At 40.4% G+C, this 23982-nt stretch overlaps 1 pseudogene; it reads right to left on the minus strand.

Moving 5' to 3' along the window:
* Positions 1 to 2921: 2921 nt before the first annotated feature.
* LOC113324746 lies at positions 2922 to 3629 on the minus strand (annotated as a pseudogene).
* Positions 3630 to 23982: the final 20353 nt, after the last annotated feature.

The following is a 23982-nucleotide window of genomic DNA, read 5'->3' on the forward strand; positions in this document are numbered from 1 at the left end:
AAATAAAGACTGTAGTTGTGATCAACTAAACTCGACAAACAAGCTTGAGATAGCAACGCTTGCGAGTTCGACCAAGCAGTGCTCTAACAGTATAGGTTAGGATCGGTCCAACCTTAAGGTCTTCAATAAAAACCAAACCTTCAATCCTCTTGATTTCCTTTCAACTACGTAACAAGTTCGTAAGTCTACTTCTTTAACCTCATGTAATTAATCATAGTTTTCTAGGTACGAAATCAAACCTATATCCAACATAACAACCATCGAGTTAAGTGGTTTTATCATTCTAGAATATCTCTAAACGAGTATTCGCATAAGTTATTATTCTTTACGGATGTTCAAAAACAAAGATGCTGAAACAATCATATGTAAATTCATAGAAGAAATTGAACGAAGAATTCAAGACAATGTTCAAGAACTAATGAGATCAAATATGAAATATTTTGATCTGAAAGGTTGATTATTTTGAATCCATATGTATTGATAGTTTTGTCATTAAAATTGACAAAGGAGGAGATTGTTAGAGCACTGCTCGGTCGAACTCGCAAGTTTTTTTTATCTCAAGCTTGTAGTCAATGTTAGATACAAAAAACCATATTTTGATTTTTAGTCCACTAAAATCAAGTCTTGGACTAGGATTAGAATTATCAGACATCGAATAACCCTTGAAGATAGAATAATGAAGATCAAACTAAGACATTTCAAGAACTTCGTCGACAAAAAGGTATGTGAAACTGAACCATCCTATTTACTCACGATACTTACCATTTTATCCTTATGAGAGTATGTCGTATGATTTTAGTAGATTTTATATTGCACAGAAGAAATTTCGAGTCAAGCTTGTCTTGATAAATATCTTGAAATATGATTCAAGCAATGAACCTGAACAATCTTCGTCAAGAGGAATTTATTGTTCAAGAGATATTTTTGTTTCAAGTTGATCATTTGGAAACTTCTAGCAATGATATTCCATGTCTATGGCGATTGAGAATGTGTCATGTTGTTAAAGAGATTTCTCAAAATTTCTAAAATTTTGGATACAGGATAGGTACACAAACCCACTACGCGTACCCTAGACATGTGAGTTTCGAAACAAGGGAGCTACGCATACCCAATACGTGTACCTTAAGGTTTTGAGGTCGTGAAAGGGGGAGGTCCGCATACGTAGTATGCGTACCCCAAAGGCCTGAGTTCATGAATGGCTAAGGGTATGCGTACCCGGTACGCATACCCTAGTAGCCTCAGTTTAGGTATTCATACCCTTACACATACCTACCCAGTATGAAGTAAGCATATTCTCATAAGTTATTTTCACAAATAAGTTTGGCATCACTACATCTCTCATAAACACTTCTAAGACAACTTTGATTATTAAATCACTTTGCGTTTGTGAATCATCGTTTAAGTCTCGAATGTCAATGAATACGATTATACTTATAAGTTCTTAAGACATGTTTTTTATGAACTATCATTTTACACGGTTCCAAAACACTTAACCATAGTGTATATTCGTCTATGTAATTTCAAGACAAACTTATCACATTCTTGCATGAATTCCTAACAAAAATTTCATCTAAACTGAGAAAGTGTTAGCTTGAAGCTCAAGTTATCTTAGCTAGAATTCAAAGCTTCATACAATCTTGGAAGTATAACTATCAAGACCGAAAGTAACATTAAAGTGCCAAAGCAAATGTAAAAAAACAAAAAGGCAGAAAGTGAAGGTGAAAAAAAGTTGGCATGCTCACATAGGATCCAAAAGTGAGTCTTTCTCAAAAAGTTTTGAACAAGGCTAATATTACCATCCCAAAATATCATAGTGTACGTGAAAGAAGCATGGTGGTAACTACCATGACCTAGACGTATAGCCTCGAGAATCTTGCACCCTTAATAGTGTTCACAGTAGCACCAAAACCAACGATTTTATTTGTAATCTGAATCCCTTATGGCCTGTTTGGATACACATCAAGAAATAGCTTTTTCGATTTTAAGAAGTCAAAAAGTTAGTTTGGATGTAAAATTTTATAATGTTTTCTAGAAGAAAAAAAACCTAAACTTTTTGTGAAGCAATTTTTTTTATAACAAATAACTTTATCATTAATGGAAATTCAAGGTTACAATGAGTTTAAGATCGAAAATAAGAGAATACAAAGAACCGTACCATACAAATACAAAACCGAAAAATCCGATAAGAAAAGGATTATCGGAGTAGAATAAATACAAGTATGAATGCTAACCGATTAAATAGGAGGGATAATAGTTCTTCTTGGAAATATATTCCAATTAACCATTTAGTTTGTGTTTCTTCTTTACAAAGAGGAGCTCCAAAAATATGATGATTTGCTCAAATCTCTTAAAGCTAGTGATAGAGCTTCCGTCGTTAAAAAAATCACTGGTGAAGAATTCGATGAAGTTTCTATCACCGGATAAATCAATTATGAAGATTCTGTTGCCGGAAACAACAAAGATAAAGATTTTTTTGTTGGAAAGCATCACTAGTGTTCTTAAATCCCAAACAAGTAACTGAGAATGTCCATTAAAATTGAGATAAACCTCTATAAAAGAGCAGATAAAACTACCATATAGGTGTAGAAATCTTACCGAAAAGGTACAAAAAACATAAATAAACCTGCACTAATAACCAAGCTAAGCAATCGAGGAAAATATTGAGCAAAATTTGCTCAAATTTGGCTCGTAAAGGACCAGAACGACTATGGAAGACCTACTATGGAAGCTTTACAGCTAGCAATGCTCATCTTCAGGATTTATCCAAAAGACTTGTCTGTTACGGGGTATATATATATATAACACTAGTTTTTTTTCATCAAACCGGTAAGTTATCGATCATAACAAAGGATCAGAGTAGATACATAGAAACTAAACCTGGTTCCATAGATTAATGACAGACACAATCTTGAAATGCTCATTTAATTTCTGGAGTTCCCGACAATGTCAAATACATTTTCTTTCCACACCAGGTTCGTAAAACCAAAAGATTTCGCAAAAGAAGAAACCAATTGTTCATGAAGCACTTCTTCACTAGGAAGTTCTAACTTTATTTCTCTTCTCAATGATGTAACTCCTTTATTGGGAATTCCACAAGGTACAATATGCTTAAAATAATTAAGATCAGGATCGATGTTAAAAGCCAATCCATGAGATGTAACCCCTGACGAGATTCGAACCCCAATTGCTCCTATCTTCTTCTCTCCTACCCAAACCCCCGTCTCGCATTTGCTTCCTACACGAGCTTTCACACCATACAAAGATGCCAATTCAATCATTGTCAATTGGAGATTTTCTACATACTTCCGAGCACCAAATCCAATATCTTTCAGAGAAATAATGGGATATAAGATAGCTTGACGCGGACCATGGAATGTTATGTCTCCCCCTCTCTCTGTCTAGTGAAGCTCAGCTCCCATACTCTGGAGCTCATCCTTGGAAACTAGCAAATTGTGATCAGTTCGCCGTTTCCCTAGTGTGTATGTAGGTGGATGCTGCAATGACAAAAGTGTATCTGAAATTTTTCCCAGTTTTCTATCAGAGACGATCTTCTCCTGAAGCTTAAGTGCATCCAAGTAGTTTACGCTTCCCATCTTCAAAACCTCGAGGCTCCTACGTAGTAGCCTCATAACCTGCCAAAACAAGTAGAAATCCAAATGATGTCATTTGTCGCATTTCAGCTGGAGCTATGCCATATACAGATAACCTAAAACTTGTGACAGAGATTCTGATGTAAATTAACAAAACAAACATGTTGAACACACTAAAACAAAAATAAACCAACATCGTCAAAGATTTATGTAAGATGAAATAGACTATCACTAATGGGTTATATGCTTACATCTAGTATCTAAAGCAGCACTTCAGCATGCTAGTCTGAGACTTGACCAAACAAAGTACCCAAGTCAGATTGGGCCAACCCTAGCGCTCGTTGAAGCAACATCTATCCAACATTTCCAATTTGAAAAGACAAAATGGATCCCCGGTCAAATTTTTGCAGATCGATATTAGAAAGATATCCAATTTACTTTCCTTTTCATGGTAACCTGGTTGGGAGTGCTGGAAATCTTGTTACTGATTCGAATGAATACTAAATCTATCACACATCACAGATCCTATTCGAAGCAAAAACACAAACGATTTGGGACCTTGGGTGCGTTTTCACAGTAACGGCGAAATTGATCGTATAAAACATACGTATAATGATGGAAATTAAAAATATAAACGTCAAACAAACAAATCAGACTGCACTCAAGCCAGGTAATCCTCTTTGAACAAACAAATCAGATTGCATTTTGTAGATATGGAAAATCCTACCTCTACATCCAATGGATCTCAAACACATAAAGCACAAGTAAGAAAGTAAGAGATGAACACAAACACAAGATATACACGTGGTTCGGTATGATTATCTATGTTCACGGGGTAAAGTGATGATCTTATTACTCGACTCAAGGTTTACAAGAGATGATTCTTACACACAAGCTTGTTATTCTCTCACAAGGATGTTATTGCTCTTCTCTCTCACAGAATTGCCTCTCCCTTAACACTTTACAAAGCTCTCTATTTATAGGCTTACATGACGATACATTCAAGTTACAGTGTGGGTCGTAGTGTATCTTCCTTGATGTTTTTCTCGGGTAGTGAGTGACGTTCCTCCCGAGATGTTAACCCAAGCTTGGTGAGGACGGCTCCCGATGTTCCTCCACCCGATATTGATTGTTTGGTGCAGTATGATCGATGTCGCCCTTCATCCTGGCCCGATGTTACTAGCCCCGAGTCCTACTTTGACCATATTCTTCTTATCTTCCCAACCACTTTGTCAGAGCATTTATGACTTTGTTGTCCGACAAACTTCTCTCCATCACATCCGAGTTCTGCCTTCACACGTGCTAGCTTCAGGCTTTAAGGGGGTGATTCAGTTCTTCACTCTTCTCCTATCATTGGTATGACATCACTTAGGATTGCTCCACCTAGGTCTGTGAATTATTTACACCTACATTATGCCGCTTCTTCCACTCGTGTACTCGACACGAGGGGAAGAAACCGCTTCCGCTCCCACGATGTTGATCATGTCACGTTTCCCGCCATGCAGTTCCCCACTATTATCACCTTTATGACCTGCTACCTTATCATCCGGTCGTATCTGCTTCTCATTATAAATTCATCAGTTAGACTTTTGAATCCTCTCTCATTCTTTCTTCAATAGCCAGCATTTTCTCTTTTTCTGTCTCCGACATTTTTCTTTCAATGTTGCTTCTTCAGTTAACTCTACCGTCAAGCTTCCCCCCCTTAAAAACCCTGGTTTTTGCTTTAAATCTCGTTACTGCTCCCTGTTGACGTTGTTGTTGTTGTGGTCTTTGAACTTCGTCGTTCTCTTTCGACTCATCTTCCGCTTCTCGTTTTCTTCCCAGTTGTCTCATGGCTTCTTCGACTCCTTCTATGACTGAAAAAGGTGTGTGAGTTATACTTTTTTCCTATGAGGATGGTGTTTCCCTTAATTCCTTGTTTATTGTCGATAGTCCTTCCAAACATGATCATCGTGCTCTTAATTATCTCTTTCTTGACGGTTCTCCTCCCTTTTCCTGTAGGACTGACAAGCGAATCCCTAAAAACTTGACTGATGAGCAGTTCATCAACCAACTGAAAGATGACTACAACCTCCATGGTTATGACGTCATACTGTTTTCGGGTCAGAAGGGCACCCTAAAGAAGGAGGAGGTGGAGAAATTTCAGCATTCGCCTGAGGCGACTATCATCACCAAAGGTCAGCTCGAGCTCGGGTTACGTATTCCTTTGTATAATCCAAGTCGTCCCTTTGTCTATGAGGTCTTGTCTCAACTTCGTCTGTTCCGTGCCTTGGCCCAATGGAATGGTAATACCTTTCGTCTCATGGCCGAGTGTGAGAGGCGGGGAAAGAGTGAGTGTTCTCAGACCGCTTGGTCGACCTGTGATCCTTCTCAAGCAAGCAATTCCACCTCTGCTAGCTTTGTTGGCAACTATCAAAGCGGGACTTCCACCAACGGTGATCTTGCTGGTTTTGCTGCCAGCCCTCACCGTTCCCAGTGGGGGCTTTAAGAAGTTGATGCTGGATGAGGATCCTGAAGGCGGCACCACCTCGAATAAGCATACTCGTCATACTAGTGACGCTGTCTGGGATCGGGTCCCTCTTGCCATCTGTGGCCCTATTTTAAGCGGAAGTCATCCTTCTCCTAAGTTTGCTGTCGAACCTTACCCTTTATGGGTGGTTAACGCTGATCAGGTAAGGTTTCCTTTTGTTTTGCTCGGCTACTTCTCCCCGATGATCCTACCAAAATTTTTAATTGTTTCGATCTTTTGTAGTCTAAATCCCAGGGCGGTCAACCTAAGGTTGCGGCTTCTCGGAAAAGGGATAGGGGTCCCAGTGTAAGAGTCGAGGAGGAGACAGGGAAGGTAACAAATATACTACTCTATTTACAGTACATGTAATTTCCCCTATTTGTTTCCTTGAATGGATCTGACGATGACTCTTGCGCAGAATCTAAAGCTGATAAAGGAGAGGTTGGTACTGCTGCGGCGAAAGGTGGTGAGGATCCCGATGATCGGCTACCCTTATATCACTTCTTGAAGAAGTTTCCCCCGAAGTCTTCTGACGTTTCATTTACCATTGTAGGTGGTAAGACTGGAGGTAAAGGGAAGGAGACTGCTTCTGAGGGTGTGCCCCTGCAATCAATTGCACCGCCTGCTAGTAAAGGGGTTGTTCTTCCTGTATCTCAAGTGGTCGTAGTAATGTCTGGCGATGATAATGATGAGGAGATCTTCGGCATGGAAGGGGAGTCTTAGAACTCGGATCGGGAAGAGAAGCCGAAGGACACAGAGAACTCGCTTTCTGGGAAGAATTCTAGCAGCGACAATCAAGTGTTAGAGAACCCGCCCAAAGATGTTTCTGGTCCGAGCTCGGGCGGTAGCACTTTCTTTACTTTCTCAGGTCCAATCTGTGACTCCTTGGGTGCACTCATTTCCCCTGACTTTAGCTCGTATACTGCCGATGAGATGATCAATGTTGTGCCCCTCTATGTTGTATGACGGATAGCTTCGACATCATGGTGAGTCACCTTTCCTTAACCATGCACCCATTATGGGAGGAAGTGATTTAGCGATGTGAAACATGTTGCTTTGTAGGCTGCTAATCGAAGGTTGTTGGAGGCTGCTATCCGCCGGAAGGAGTTAGCCGAGATAGAAAGGCTTCGTTCCCAACTGCAACACGAACAAGGAAGATCCCGAGGACTAGAAATTCAGCTAGCCGAAGCTAAAGGTATTTGTTCAAAACTTTTTTACCGTTGATTGATCGTGTAGTGCCAATATCCTGAGTATAATATTGTCTTCTTAGCTGAAATTTCTAGCCTAGATAAAGACGCCGCATCCGGATATCGCAAGAATAAACTAGACATCGAATCAGGTCAGGTCGCCACACTTCAACAGAAAATTCACAATAAAGATGATAAGATCGATCGTCAGGTTGCCAAGATTGAGGAGCTTCAGTCCGAGTTACTTCGATATCAAAGGTTCGAGTACGTGCCCGATGAGATGGATAACCTTCAGGTCCATTTACTCCAGGCTCAAAGGGCTGCTGCCGATAAAGGTCTGTTGGCCGAGCCTTTAGAGAGTCAGTGTGGATCATTGAGACTTCAGATTAGAGACCTGCATTCAGATGTAAGCGGCTGCTGCAGACAAAAGATATTTCCGAGAGATCTACACAAGAGTTAGAAGGGAAGCTTCGGAACTTTAATCAGATATCCCAAGAGTTGGAATGGGTTCAGGATCTGTTGTCCGGTCTTCAGTTGGCACACGATCGACAGAAGGCTAGTTGGAGCGATCACAAAAATGTTTCCCCACTAACGAGTTTAATGAGCTGCATTATAATGAGTTGGCTTCAAAGATATCTGCCCTTCAGAGTAGCTTGTTCAAATCCGGGGAAACCGTTAAAATAGTTTTACCCTTGCTTGAAGGTGCCCTTGCGCGTGTTGAAATGCCCCGATGTGTTGTTTCTTTATAGTGTCGTGCTGTTGGCCATAGTGCTGACCAGATCTTTGTATTCTTTGGGTTTGCAGTTGAGCAAGGGAAGGTTCAATCCTTGGAGAAGGAGGTTACTCAGCTGAAGTCCAACAAAGTTTTATTGAACATGAAGATTACTAAGGCTAGGTCCGAGTCGACCGAGTTGTCGCGTCAGCTTGTCGAGGAAAGGGAAATGCATAAGGCTGAGCTTGTTGCAAAGATCAAGGGAGGTGTGAAGGCGTTCAAGGAGCAAAGATGGGACGATCTTATTGCTAAGAAGTCGGGTTATGGGTCCATTCCGCCGAGCGAATAGGTCATGCCTTTTATAGTGATGCGTCACTATTTTTCCCCTTGTGTTGGGTTGTAATTTTCTCTGCCGCTTGAACACCTATGATGTTTTTGGACATGTTGTTTTATGGAGTCTTGCGTCATTGGCCAGTTGCTCCTTTTCAGGGCTTGTTTTCTTTCTTGACATTGTTCTTTTGTTTCTTGACTTGGTCGCTCGTAATCGTTAGCCTTTTTAGTTCCTGCATTTCATGTTGATTATTTTATGTTAGTAAAAAGTTCCCTTTCTGTCGAACACACTCAACAGGAAAGGTCATCGGGCCCAATGCCATGTCACGATTGAGGTATCTCATCATCGTCACTTTGATCTAATGGTAAGGTATTTAGTCATTCCTAAATTCTAAGGCTCGATATCCCCAGGGAGTTATAAATTAACTATCCTGGGCAAGTGATTTCGTCCACTTTCCATGGGAGAAATGTTGTATGCTCGATTGTTAAGTACTCATGCCTTGACAATCGGTCACTGGTTTCCAACCACCAGGACCCTTAGGCTACCTCGGCACTTGCACACTGTCGTCGCCCCGAGTACGAATAGCCCATCGAGTGTAAGACACCTCGGCACTTGCGCACTGCCGTTGCCACGAGTATGAATATCAATTCGAGTGTAAGTCACCTCGGCACTTGCACATTGCCGTCGCCCCGAGTACGAATGACCATTAGATGCAAATGTCACATTCCCGACCCTGCGTGGATTTTTAAGGAAATGAATGACAAGGTATCATACCTGTTTATACACCTCTCATGGTTGATATAACTTCAGGTGTCGAGCGTTCCATGGCCGTGCTTCCGGAGTTCCATCTGGTTTTAACCTTATACGCTCCCTCTTCCACTTGTTCCACGATAGTGTATGGTCCGCCCCATCTTGCCGCCAATTTCCTGCCTTTTTTGTCTCGCTCATAACTAGGTAGTTCTTTCATTACCAATTGTCCTGGTTGGAATTCTCTTGGACGAACACGTTTGTTGTATTCTCGTTATAATCGCCTCTGATAGTTTTCCATTTTTTGTAGGAAAATTTCTCTAGTCTCTTCCAAGTCATCAAGATTGGCCAGGATTAGGTCCGCCGAGATGTTTCGCCTCCATGCCTCAGTCCTTGTGGTAGGTATCATTGCTTCAGTTGGAAGAATGGCTTCAGTTCCGTAGGTAAGCATGAAAGGTGATAAGCCGGTTGCATCCCTTCGTGTAGTTCCATAAGCCCAAAGAACGTTATAGATCTCTTCGCACCACTCACCGTATTCTCCATCCAACTTCTTCTTTAGGTTATCCGCTATCGTCTTGTTCGTGATTTCAGCCTTCCAATTACTTTGTGGGTAAATGGGTGTTCCTTTACTTTTTCGGATGTTGTAGGTGTTAAACAGTAGATTGATGTTCTTTTCTTGCAGTTGTTTTCCGTTATCCGAGACTATTGCAGCTGGAATGCCAAAGCGACAAATGATATGCTCCCAAATGAATCGAAACACGTCCTTGTCCCGAATATGTCTTAATGGTGCTGTAAGGACCTGCCTTACAAATTAGCACAGAAACAACTCAAAATTTCTAAGGATAGAGATTGGATTGGGAAGAACAGAATTTGAGAGAAAAAAGACTGATTTTACTGATTAATTTTTCATGATCATCTTTACAAACAAGAAGAAGCGAATATAAAGATAGAGTTTAGTGTGTAGGCATGCCACACACACTCTACTAATCATACTTAGCAGCAACTAATAACTAGCTAGCTACTAATTAGACTAAACCGTATAGTAGACCCTCATATCCCAGGTGGCCTTGATTTAACTTGGCAGCCAAAAACCGGGTCCTGATAAATCCCACTCCTTCAAATTATCCTTGTCCTCAAGGATATGAAATGAACTTCACCAATGAAGAGCACAACTGTTGCAGACTGTAGCCCCATCTCGAATATAGTACGAAATGTGAACTTGCAATTTTTAACACCCAGGTCCCTGCAAAGCTGAAACCTTTCATCTGAACAGTAGGCACCGAACTCCTATGTAGTTCCCCTTTAACAATTGTTGATACTCCACCTTTAAAAATGGCAAGTGCACTTACGTATCCTGAGGGCATGTCTCCAAAGAAAACAGATCTAGTAACTTCATAACCCACTATTTGGTAAATGCTAGTAAAAATACCCCTCATAGCCATGAAGATCAGCTTACAATTAGCATCACAACTGACTTTATAAGCATCTCGGAACATAAGAGAACCTTCTCTATTACCAGCTAAGGCTTGAGCATAAATCTTCATGTTTTCTTGTGTGCAATCGGCTTGTATACAGAGTTGTATTCGCCAGTATACCCTCTCTTCTAACACCAAAAACTCCTCCTTTCTATTTACCCCACAAAAGACAAATTCTTCACTGTTGACAAGCATATCAAACTTCTTATCCTTCTCAATAGAAAAAGCTTTCAGTTGTGGAAACCTGATTGTCCAGAGGTTGTGGTTCTTTATCACTTTTAATTCTAAGATGTTGTTACCTCCAGCTAAAACTTCAAGCTTGAGTTTGATCAGTATCATACCCAGTTTGCAATGAGTTGCCGCTCCATTAGTTACTGTGTAAACTAAAGTTAGGTGACCAATCATTTGTGAGAGACTGTGGTTGTTATAGCTCACTTGAACCAACAGTATCACTTTACCTCTGAACTTGTGCATAGGAACTCTGATGATACTTCTTCTAACTAAACAAGGAGTTGCAATTGCAAGGCGAGATAAGAATTCCTGAAATTGACAGGTTAAAATGGAGTTGACAGCCCGTTCTTTCCTTTGTGGTGCTGTGTCATTACTTGTGGAGGTCTGAAGTTGCTTAAAAAGACGTTGCGCATCGATTATAAAATACCCAGCTGCCTTTATAAAGCACTCGTTACAACCCCTGTGTCTTATAACCAAGGAAAACTGCTGACAGCCATGTCTTGGGAAGAACAAAAATTCACCAGCAAAATTTGAGTTATGTAACCTGAGTCTGTACTTATCAAAGATATTACTCTTATAGTTCCACAAGTATTGCAAGGCTAGGGAAGAGTTTACTACCAGAATTTCGTCAGACGAAAAATCTTCAAGATCCAAACCTGTAATACACTCTTCTTCACAGATAACTCTAATGGCCTTTATACGACTGCCTATTTAAGTTGCCAGAATAGTTACCTTTGAAACTGCAACTTCTACGAGAGTGCAAGAACAACTAACCACCACCAGCATCTTCTTGATTCCCGCCATTCTTACAATGACTTCCTTCCAGCATGAACACCAAGGATTATTACCACAAATCATAGAACTAGGTACTCTAGGTTGTAACTCGATGATAATCCATTCATAGCTACTGGCTTTTCCCAAACTCCATAAATGAAAGCAAGACAGTATATATTCCGACCCCAAGAGATATACGTATATGCTCGTCTTTGAGACAATTACCCAATGAAACATGGTTAAATATTTAGGTTCCATCTCTAGAATATGCAGTACCTCTCCACGTTCATGATTATTCGCATTAACCCTCGGCAACTCAATGTACATGACTTCCATAGCATCAGAGAATCCCTGTTTGTGTTGTGAGAGAACAACATCTTCTTCACTGCTCCAATTCACCATTACACCCCCAGGCATTATAAATACAGCACCTCTCAGTTTCTTAACAACTGTCAACCTTGCTATCTCAGCGATGAATGGGTAACAATATGTATGACATCTTCGAGGCATATGCCGCATATCCATAAAAATTGTACATGCATCCACTACACCACTAACTGCAACCATATGGACTACTTCATTAACCAGTTCCTAATAATTTTCCTCGATCAAATATACCTCCAGCACAATCCTGGCCACAATATAAAGATTCTTCATTACTCAAACTCTTGGTTACACTGTTCGGTATTTTCAGTAAGCAATATCCCAACTGTAATCTTAGAGAACCAATATCACCATTGAAACTCCATCTACTAGTAGGGTGACTATGAAGGATTAGTTCAGCTGCATTGCTAGGCTCACCTTCCTTTATAACACGAAGAATCACTTTATCCCAGTGAACACTAATTTGCTGTGATATTTCATCAGGCAGCTTTTTAGCATCACCAGCATCTGCACAATAATTCCTTCTCGAGCCAAACAACTTCCCTATATCAATTACTCCTCCAACAAAAACCAGGACATCATAGGAACAATCTTCACTTCTTGTACACATAAGAAACGACCCTAAATCCATCATTCTAGTGAACTTATGGGGAATATGAATAAAGATAAAACATGAAGCATCAAAACCTGTCGAATGAGAACTCCACGGTATAGTTTCACCAATTTTAACAATCTCAGACACATTTGAGTATTCAAACAACAAGTCTAAGGAGTACCCAAGTTCTGATTTCTGTATAACAATAAAATCATCAGTGTATTTATCCAGTAATCTATACCCATCAAACTCTTTCCCACGATCAAATATCAGCCGAGTACGGTCAGTACTAGAATAAGTATCACACATAGAAGTACCTTGAGTTGCAGGTTGAAGAAGTAAATCTTTGATAGCACCAGAAACGTTACTATGTAAGAATTTAGCAGAAACATTGAAACCGACATGTAAATCCTCTTGAATTGAATCTGCAGCTCCATCAACAGTAGAGAATTCACTTTTGGGTTTAGATCGAAATTTACCTTTTTCTGTTGCTGTAAGAGTAGAAGAATTTTGAAGGAAATCGTTTACTGAAATAGAATCAAGTGGAATTGATTTCAAATCACCATCGATTTTGTCCTCGAGCACCTTCGACTCCGATTCACCAGATATGTTAGAATAATCTATTGTTGGAGAAGAACATAAAACTCCATCTGGTACTGGTGGATTTGAAGATTGTTTAGTGAAATTATTAGCTGAACTTGAATCAATTATCACTTCTTCTGTGACAATCTCATCCTCCATCTTCGTAGCTTCCAGATCCCCAACTTCTGGTAGTGTTTCCAACTTTCCTCGGCGATAGAAATGAGAATACTCGTTTGCAGAAGATTTAAATCTCGATTGGGAGAGTTCTTATCCAAGAGTAGATTCATAGACTTCATTCTCAGATCGAATAATTCGTAGTATACTACCTTTCTGGATTCATATTGAGCTTGTTCTAAAATATCAAACCTAGAGGTTGATTCTACAATTTCTTCTCGACTCTTCATGGTCAGGTCACTCAGGAAAGAGTGCTCTGATACCGATTATAAGGACCTGCCTTACAAATTAGCACAGAAACAACTCAAAATCTCTAAGGATAGAGATTGGATTGGGAAGAACAGAATTTGAGAGAGAAAAAATTGATTTTACCGATTAATTTTTCATGATCATCTTTACAAACAAGAAGAAGGGAATATAAAGATAGAGTTTAGTGTGTAGGCATGCCACACACAAACACAATACTAATCATACTTAGCAGCAACTACTAATTAGACTAAACCGTGTACTAGACCCCATATCCCAGGTGGCCTTGACTGAACTTGGCAGCCCAAAGCTGGTCCTGACAGGTGCGGCTTCCACCCATTTGGTGAAGTAGTATGTAGCTACAATCAAATATTTTCTCTGTCCCGACGCGACATGCAATGGTCTCACGATATCGATCCCTCACTTGGTGAAGGGCCAATGAATAATCACTAAGTTTAAGGTCACTGCAGGTGCGTGTATCTTCTTGCCGAACTTTTGGCACTCATCACATATTGACGTCATATGTTTTGCGTCTTCATTCATGTATGACCAAAAATATCCCATGGTCTTGGCCCTGGTCGACAAGCTTCGACCCGAACTATGATTTCCCTTGGCGCCATAATGTAGATCATTTAAGATTGAATGCCTTTCCTCTTTGCTTAAACACCTTAGGAGCGGTCCTAAATAGGATTTTCTATATAATATACCGTCTCGTAATTCGCACGCTACTGCTTTGCTTTTGATCTTGTTGATCTCGGGTCGTCCCTTGGGCAATTCTCCTGTCTCCAGGTATTGATGAATGGGCTTGCGCCAATCGCCAGCTTCATACTTATCGGTCGTGGTTACAGCTATGTACACTTTTGTGTCTATTGTCTCAGGTATGGATGGCATTAGGACTCTCATGACACGGATGCCTTCAATACTCGAGTATGTCAACATTGAGGCGATGTAGGCTAATGCGTCTGAGTGCCGATTATCTTTTCTGAAAATGTGTCGAAACTTAATGTTGGGGATCTGATTGATGTAAAATTGGGCGAGCTCCCAATATTTCTGCAATACCGGATCATGGATAGCATATTGTCCGTTAATCTAACGAATCACCAGCTGAGAGTCGCTGGTTAGTCTTACATCATATATCCATAGTTCTATAATTAATCGTAAAGCATGTATCACGGCTTCGTATTCGGTGACATTGTTCGTTGCTTTGAACTCCGGCCTAAATGAATGAACCATCTTTTTTCCTTTTGGTATAGTGAAGACCAACCCTAGCCTCGATCCATATTTATTGGAAGATCCATCCACGGATACTTCTCATCGTGTCGGGCTACATGTTTCAGGAGATCGAATGGATCTTCTCGGTCTTCCTCCATGCCCGGGATATCCTCAATTTCATCTTCATCTTCTAAATAAAAATCTGCCAAAAAATCAGCCACCACCTACGCCTTTACTTCTGTTCTCATCTCATAACAGACGTAAAACTGCTTAATTTGAGCGCTCCACTTAGAGATCCGCCCCGATCTTGCTGCGTTATCAAGCACTGATTCTATAGAAGACTTCGTAAGAACCTGAATCTTGTGAGCTTGAAAATACGTTCGCAGCTTTTGCGTTGCAAACACTAGGGCGAGTATCAACTATTCGATTCTGGTGTAGTTCTTTTCCGCCGGGTTCATGGTCTTGCTTATGAAGTACTCAGGTTTTTATTCTTCCCCAGCATTTTTTACTAAAACTGCACTTATAGGATAGCTGGTTTCCCCGAGGTACAAGGTAAGTACTTCATCGGGCTCGGGTCTTTATAGTACATGTAGGCTCGCGAGATGTTCCTTAATCTTTTGGAATGCTTCCTCGCACTCCTCGCTCCATTTGAATTTTTCCCTTTTTCTTAACGTACTAAAAAAAGTATTTGTATTTGTCCGATGATCGTGAGATGAATCGCTCCAATGCTGCCAGGTTTCTGTTTAACCGTTGCACGTCTTTTACCGTTACCAGATATGGCATTTCCAAGATGGCCCTTATCTTGTCGGGATCGGCATCAATACCTTTATCAGTGATTATGTATCCCAAGAATTTACTCGAAGTTACCCAAAAGGTGCACTTGGATGGGTTCACCCTCATTTTGTATTTTTTCATAGTTTGAAAGATTTCCCTAAAGTCATCAATGTGACTGGATACCACCCGACTTTTTACCAGCATGTCGTCTACATAGACTTCGATGGTGTTGTGTATTTTATCTTCAAACATGTCTTCTAATCTTTGGTAAGTGGCCCATGCATTCCTTAACCCGAACAACATTTTAGTATAGCAATACAACCCTCTTGGTGTGAAGAAAGATGTATGTTCCTGGTCCTCGGGAGCCAAGGGGATCTTGTTATATCCCGAGTACCCGTCCATTAATGTTATCTCCTTGTACCCTACTATGGATTCTACTAGTTGATCGATGCTGGGGAGAGGAAAGCTATATTTCAGGAAAGCCTTATTCAAGTCGATGAAGTTGATACAGATCCTTACTCCTCCATTCCTTTTAGGGACTATCACCATGTTTGATATCCATTGTGAATATTGAGCCTTTCGAATGATTCCAGCCACTTGTAACTTTTATAATTCAGCCTCTACCGCTGCTTGTAGCTCGGGAACAATTCTGAGCATTTTCTGTCGGATCGACTTGAATTTGGGATCTATCCTTAGGTGGTGGGAACATACCTCCGGGTCAATCCCCTCCATATCGTGCATTTTCCAGGCGAATACGTCCATATTTTCCCGTAATAGAGTTACCAGTTGCTTTGTATGTTCTTCCCATAACAAGGTCCCGATTCTGATTATTTTTGGTTCTTCCTTGGACCCTAAGTTGATTTCCCGAGTAGACTCTAGGGCCGAGAAGTTGGGTTTCGGCTCCTTGATCGGTATCGCCTCCTTTGATTGCTATAAGATGTCATTGTCACCCGCTTCATAGGCCATGACCGCTTGCGAAATTACTTTCTCTAGTTCTTCCCCTGCCTTGATTTCCTTAGATTTATTCTTCTCTCGACGATGCCTAGATCGCTTTTCTTCGTTCTGTTGGATATCTAATTGCATGCATTGTCTCGCCGCTTGAGGATTTCCTATCACTTCAACGACTCCCCTATAAGTGGGGAACCTCAAACCTTTGGTGGTAAGCGGAGGCTACCCCTTTTATGTCTCTCGATGATATCCTCATATGGTGATACGACATCTACAACGCAAAATATAGTGAGGGTATCCAGATATCCTTTTCCTTCTGAAACCCTGAGCGTGACTTCTCCCTTCGGTACAGTTACTGTCCCATTGAAGCCATAGATCTGATAAGTTGAAGGAATTAGGATGTCATCAGATAGATTCATTCTCTTGACTGTGTCATAGAAGAGGACTTCTACGGAACTCCCACTGTCCGCTAGTATCCTTTTAACTCCCCATTCTTCAATGAGCAAGGTAATAACCAGGGGATCTTCGTGCGCTTGGTCATTCATGCGGACATCCTTTGTTGAGAAAGTGATCGGATGCATCATCCATGCCTCCATAGGTAAGGTTTTCTCTACACTGAGAATCTCCTTTCCATCCCGATCTCTCTTGTGAACTCGTGATGTAATGCCAGTCCCCAGATCGAATTCTTGAGTTGTCGAGTGTGAGATGGTATTGCAGACGAACTGAGTTCCTCGATCGATCCTTACTTGGTGTGTAGGGGCGTCGGGTGCGTTTGGTCTTGATGTTGTTTGCTTAAAAAAGTGTCTTAGATACCCGTCTCAAATTAGATGTTGAAAAATATCTTTTACTTCCCGACAATCGTTAGTCGAGTGGCCTCGATATTGGTGGTAACGACAGAACTCAGGGTGATTTCTTGTCTCGTCAAACTGTATCACCCTATCCTTCGGGTATCTGATGTCATTCCTCTTTTCTACTTCCTTAAAGATTTCTTCTATTTGTGCGTTTAGAGGTGTGTAAGTTCTCGGTTCATTACGAGGCCTCTTTCCCTTATCGATCCATTCATTCTTACCCGAGCTTTGCTGTGGTGCGATCGGCCTCTTTTCTGATCCCTTTGAGTCCCCCTGAGGAGCTGTCCCTCCTGCTGCACTGTCTTCTTGCACTCCTCTATCTTGTGCTCCTTCCTGTACTCCTCTAAAGCAATGTATTTTTCTTGCATCTTCCTCATATCCTTCAACGATTGTGGCTTCTGGGTGTACATAACTATCCAAATGGGGTTGGATTTCCCCAAAGAGTTTTAGAACCTGAAGATTTATTGGTCGACGGGTACTTTCCCGATATCGGTGCATAACTTTCTCCATCGGTCCGTCAAGGATCTTAAGGGTTCCCTGAATTTTCGTGCCAATGTGAATAAATTATTTATCCTTGGCCTAGCAATGCTGTTTTGCATCTAGGTCTCGAGAAACATCTCCACCAAGACTCCGTAATTGCTTATAGACTCGTCGAGCAGGGTATAGAACCAGTTCCTCGCCTCCCCTTCCAAGCTAGCCGGAAAAAATTTACACATGACCACATCATAATTCTCCCATTGTAACAACGACATGGTGTAAATCTTGATATGCTCTCCTGCATCACCGGTACCGTAGAATTTAGAGGGAAATGTGGGAAGTGTACATTTCGGGGGAAACGGAGTTCGCTCTAGTTCTTTGGTAAAAGGAGTCTTCTTTGCTTCGGTAATTACCTCTGCCAACTTGTCGTCCTCCCCATCTCCAGCCAACTTTTTAACCATCTGCTCAAGCTGTTTGAGCTTAGCTCTAGTCGAAGCATTAGGTCTCCCATTTTACACTTCTTCATCGGTCGATGAGCTCTCGGGAGGACCATATACACTCCTCGAATGGTTGGGATCGGGTATACGTCCTCGGCCAGGTGGTGGAGTTCGGGTATGCCTTGATCGGGTTTGGTTGCTTGAGGACCCTTGACTCGGGGACCCTCGGGACGTTGTTCTTTGGTTTCAGAGTCGATAGTTCTCATGATCCAGTGCCAGATTTATTCTTTGAAATTCTATCATGAATTCTTCCTGCCTTCTCTGATTTGAAAGAATTGCCATCAGTGTCGGGTCCGTGCTCTCATGGCTAGAATGGCCATTTGGGTGGTTTCCTAGTACGACTGGTGGTGTCGCCGGGAGTATAATTGGTGCAGTTAAGGGTGCAACATGTGGTGCGGATGATGGAGCAACTAACGGTACTGTATGTGGAAGATTCCGAGTTTCGTTCCTCTTTCCCAACCGGATCTGCCTAAGCCGTTCTTCCACCCTATTTAAAGCGTTCTGATATTCAACGTGATGTTTATCTCTCCTTCGATCCTCCTGCATCCTTAAGACTTCCTCATCATCTTCGGTGTCGGAGGCAGTCAGTCCACCTATCATGTTAGCGGGCCTCCTCTGGCTAGGTTCAACATCTCCCAAAAAGGTGTTGTCGTCTTCCTGTCTGAGATTGACTTCCTCATTAACTGTAGCCATTCCTCCAGCAGGTACTCGATTCTCCTCGGACTGATGTCGTCAATCACTCCCTTGTCGCCAGTCAATCACTCCCTCCTGCATGCTGGTGCCGGCTACAGTGTGGTTCCTTAGAAATCTGCATGTCCCCGAAGTGCTAGCCATCGGCTCGGGTACGCTTTATCTTCCAAGGTTCGTCCCTACCTACGTCAGAAAAATACACAACACCTCACTTTGAATTGTTTTTGAAAAATTTTAAGGACGAAGTACAATAGCTCTGACACCCAGAAAAGAAAAAGATCCAACCAAGTATTGTTTCCCTTTTACTCTGAAATGTTGAACTCAGCAGTTTAGGTGGTTTTGACTAATAGGACAATTTTTGAAAAAAGAGGGGGTCTTGTTACGTCTCTTTCGGTACCTTATCCATGCATTAATCATTATTTTTCCTAACATTCTTTGTGCCAGAAATAATTAACCGTCCGTACAACTGATCGGAAGGTTTCTTTCTTGGACAGGCTTTGTAGTGCTGACTTCCGTTAATCGTTTCGCCGGTGTTACCAACTACATGAGCTGCCAGAACTAGGATTCCTCGACTCTTACCTCTGAATTCTCCAAGGATTTATTTACCTTGAGATTCTTTTAGGTTTTCTAACTACGCTGTAAGGCTCTTATCACGGGACCATAATGAGATTGTCACTGAAGTGCTCATCATATCCTTTCTAGCCGTAGTTTTGGTAACCCTAACTCAATGGTTTTGAGCCAGTTTTACCGGTGCTAATGTTGTATCTGACTGTTTAACAACCTCTATTACTCTGAAATGAAAAACGACCAGCGAGATGAAGTTTCAGTTTAGCTACGACCAAACATCAAAGATGTTATTTTGGGAGCGTTTAAATCTTTCTAACAACTCGTCTTAGTGAAAGAAAAGGAAAGGAAAAGAACAACACCATCAACCAAAAATCAAAACCGAGATTAAAAGAGGAATTTTGTTTATAATCGTTTCAAGAAGTTTTGACGTAAAGAACTCATTTTCTGGAAAGAAAAAAAAAACAATTCATAAATTTCATCTACCAGCTTATCTAACCAAAATATTTTTTCCTTTAACTTCAACTAACACACAAGGTGATTTAGGAACTTTTGGGTTTTCTCTTTTGATGGCAGATTTCAAGGTATCCGAAGATGTTAAACGATCCCCTTAGTCATCGCCAGAATGTAGATGTGGAAAATCCTACCTCTACATCCAATGGATCTCAAACACATAAAGCACAAGTAAGAAAGTAAGAGATGAACACAGACACAAGATATACGTGGTTCGGTATGATTACCTACATCCACGGGGGTAAAGTGATGATCTTATTACTCGACTCAAGGTTTACAAGGGATGATTCTTACACACAAGCTTGCTATTCTCTCACAAGGATGTTATTGCTCTTCTCTTTCACTGAATTGACTCCCTCTTAACTCTTTACAAAGCTCTCTATTTATAGGATTACATGATGATACATCCAAGTTACAGTGTGAGTCGTAGTGTATCTTCCTTGATGTTTTTCTCGGGTACTGAGTGACGTTCCTCCCGAGATGTTAACCCAAGCTTGGTGAGGACGGATCCTGATGTTCCTCCACCCGATGTTGATTGTTTGGTGCAGTATGTTCGATGTCTCCCTTCATTCTATCCCGATGTTACTGGCCCCGAGTCCTACTTTGACCAAATTATTTTTATCTTCCCAACCACTTTGTCAGAGCATTTATGACTCTGTTGTCCGACAAACTTCTCTCCATCACATATGAGTTCTGCCTTTACACGTGCTAGCTTAAGGCTTTAAGGGGGTGATTCGTTGCTTCACTCTACTCCTGTCATTGGTACGACATCACTTAGGATTGCTCCACCTAGGTCTGTGGATTATTTACACCTACATATTTAATCCTCTTTCCTTAAAGCATTTACACGCCATCCAATGGTGATAATGGATGTATTAGACAGGATGTCACGTAACAATTGTCACCTTTTCATTTGCTTCTACTGATCACAGTTGTACCAGTCCATCTCGCACACGTGCTCCTCTTTGGTTGGTCCTTCATAGCTGAGTCACTTGTGCTGTCTGTTCTTGTAATTAGAGTATAATTACTCTGTCGGTCATTATTGTTGTTTAGTTAGAAAATACACAGACTTTGTCTAGTTTCTTATCTTCATGATTTCTGTAACAATGTTCTTGAATAGATTCATGTCTTCATCAAGAACATAATTCCATTATGGTATCAATCGTCTAGTACGATCCTTTTTCCGCTGTTTTTTACTCTTTCATCTTCATCTTTGATCTCTATGCAACTTTCTTTCATCATTTCTATCTTGTTTTTAGATCTACAATGGCTTACAATCACTATGAATCTCGAATTTCTCAAATTCCATTAAATCAAATCTCTCATATCATACATTTTAAACTCACAGAAGACAATTTTTTAACCTGGAAAAGTATTTTGTTTCCTTTGTAAAGAATACAAAATTTCAGGTTTTCTTGATGGATTTATTCCTTGACCTAGGAAATACATTAAAGAATGGATTGATGGAGAAGATAGAGACGTCATCAATATTTCTCACACACATTGGGTAGAAGATGATAACACCTTAATTCTATGGATCCAATTAACAATTTCTGATTCAGTTTTGTCATATGTTGTTGGTGCTAGCTCTTCTCAAGAACTTTGGGATAACATTGAGTTGTGATTTGCTAGAAGTTCAACAACTCATTCTATTCAACTTCGTACAAGACTTCAATCGTTAAATCTTGGATCAGGTTCAATGTCTACATATCTAGGTGACATCAAGAAAATTGGTGATCAATTGGCTGCATCTGGATCTCCAATTTCAGATGATGAACTTGTTGTAACCATACTAAATGGCATTGGTCAAGATTATCAAGCTTTTAGTACTTATATTCGCATACAGTATCCACCTGTTGATTCTCGAGAGCTTCATAATCTTCTTCTCTCAGAAGAAATTGTTTTCCAAAATCGATCCTCAGCACTTTTTTCTGAAGCTAACAGTCGAGCTTTTGCTGCTTTTCAAGCTGCTATGAGAAATCAACATGCTTCAAGCTCTCGTGGTCGTGGTCGAGGTAATTACTTCACTCCACCAACTATAAATCCATCACATTTTCATCCTCGATCTCCTGGTCAATTTAATTTTACATCTGTTCCACCACCATCACAACCACCAACATTTCATCCCCCTACTACATCTGACGCTCCTGATGCTATAGTATGTCAAATATGCATTAAACCTGGTCATGATGCTCTTTCTTATCGCAATCAGATGAATTTCGCCTATCAAAACAACAAGACAACTAATCATCTAAGTGCAATGTTAGCCTCTGAAAATATTCTGGGAGAGAGTCCATGGTATGCAGATACTGGAGCTAATAATCACATTACAGCTGATATTTCTGAGCTTCATTCTTCAAATCCTTTTGATGGTTCTGAAGAGATTCACACTGCCAATGGCTCAGGTATGAAAATATCTCATATTGGTTCCACTCTTAAGTATACACCTTCTCAAATTTTTGCCTTTAATAATATACTTCATGTGCCGCAAGCTTCAGCCAATTTATTATCAGTTCATAAATTCACCACAGACAACAAATGCTCAATTACTTTTGATCCTCATGGTTTCACTGTGAAGGATCTCTTCTCTGGGAAGATTACTTTACAATGCCCACACAGTAATGGTCTATATCCCATCAACTTTACTATCAAGAGTTCACCTACAACTAATGCAAAGACAGGACATCATGCTTATTCAAGTTCAACTTCTACAATAGTTGTTATCTGGCATAGGAGACTAGGCCATCCTTCTTTCAACACAATGCAACATGTTAGCAGATTTCTCTCATTATCAAACATAATAAAGACACCCATATTTTGTCATGAATGTCAACTTGGTAGAATTCATAGATTACCTTTTTCTTCCTCTTCACATTGTAGTACTAAACCATTACATTTGCTTCATCTTGATCTTTGGGGTCCAAGTCTTGTAACTTCAAATGCTGGATTTAAGTACTATGTGAATATAATTAATGACTTCTCCAAATATTGTTGGATTTTTCCACTTTTTGACAAATCAGATTTTAAGACAGTCTTTTTTCAATTTAAATCCCAAGTTGAAACTATGTTTGGTCTTCCTATATGCATCATCAGAACTGATGGAGGTGGTGAATTTCTTCACAATGAATTGACATCTTTCTTATCTTTATGTGGTATTCTTCATGAATTTTCTTGTCCACATACACCTCAGCAGAATGGTGTTGCTGAAGTAAAGCACATACACTTAGTTGAATTTGGCATAACTTTCATTATTCATTCAGGCCTCTCTGATTCTTATTGGGTTGAGTCTTTTCAAACAACTAATTACACTATTAACAGACTACCTACTAAGTCACTAGGTTATAATTCTCCATTTGAGATTCTTTTTCAAAGATCTCCAGACTATCACTTTTTGAAATCCTTTGGTTGTCTATGTTATCCTTGGCTCAAACCATACACAACCAACAAACTTCAGCCTAGAAGCTTGCAATGTATATTCCTTGGTTATAGTTTAAATCACAAAGGCTATAGATGTCTTCATCCATCCACTGGTAGAGTGTATATTTCCAGAAATGTGATTTTTGATGACAATACATATCCACTCAGATCACCTCCATTATATTCTACACCAACTAATTCTTATACAGATTCTGCATCCACTTGTGATTTGACTTATCACTTGTCTCATCTTCACCAATTGTGTCAGAGACACCCATTTCTGTAACAGATATTGCTTCATCTACTTCTCCAATTGTGCCAGAAATACCCATTCCTGTGACAGATGTTGTTTCTTCTACTTCTCCAACTATGTCAGAGTTACCTTCATCTACTGCAACATCTTCAACTCAAGTACCAGAGGTATCTACTTCTCATCATACTTCTTCTAATTCAGTACATCATGTTATCATGAATCATCACAATATGGTCACTAGAAGTAAAATGG

Source organism: Papaver somniferum, chromosome 11 (genome assembly GCF_003573695.1).
Source record: "Papaver somniferum cultivar HN1 chromosome 11, ASM357369v1, whole genome shotgun sequence".
NCBI lineage: Eukaryota > Viridiplantae > Streptophyta > Magnoliopsida > Ranunculales > Papaveraceae > Papaver > Papaver somniferum.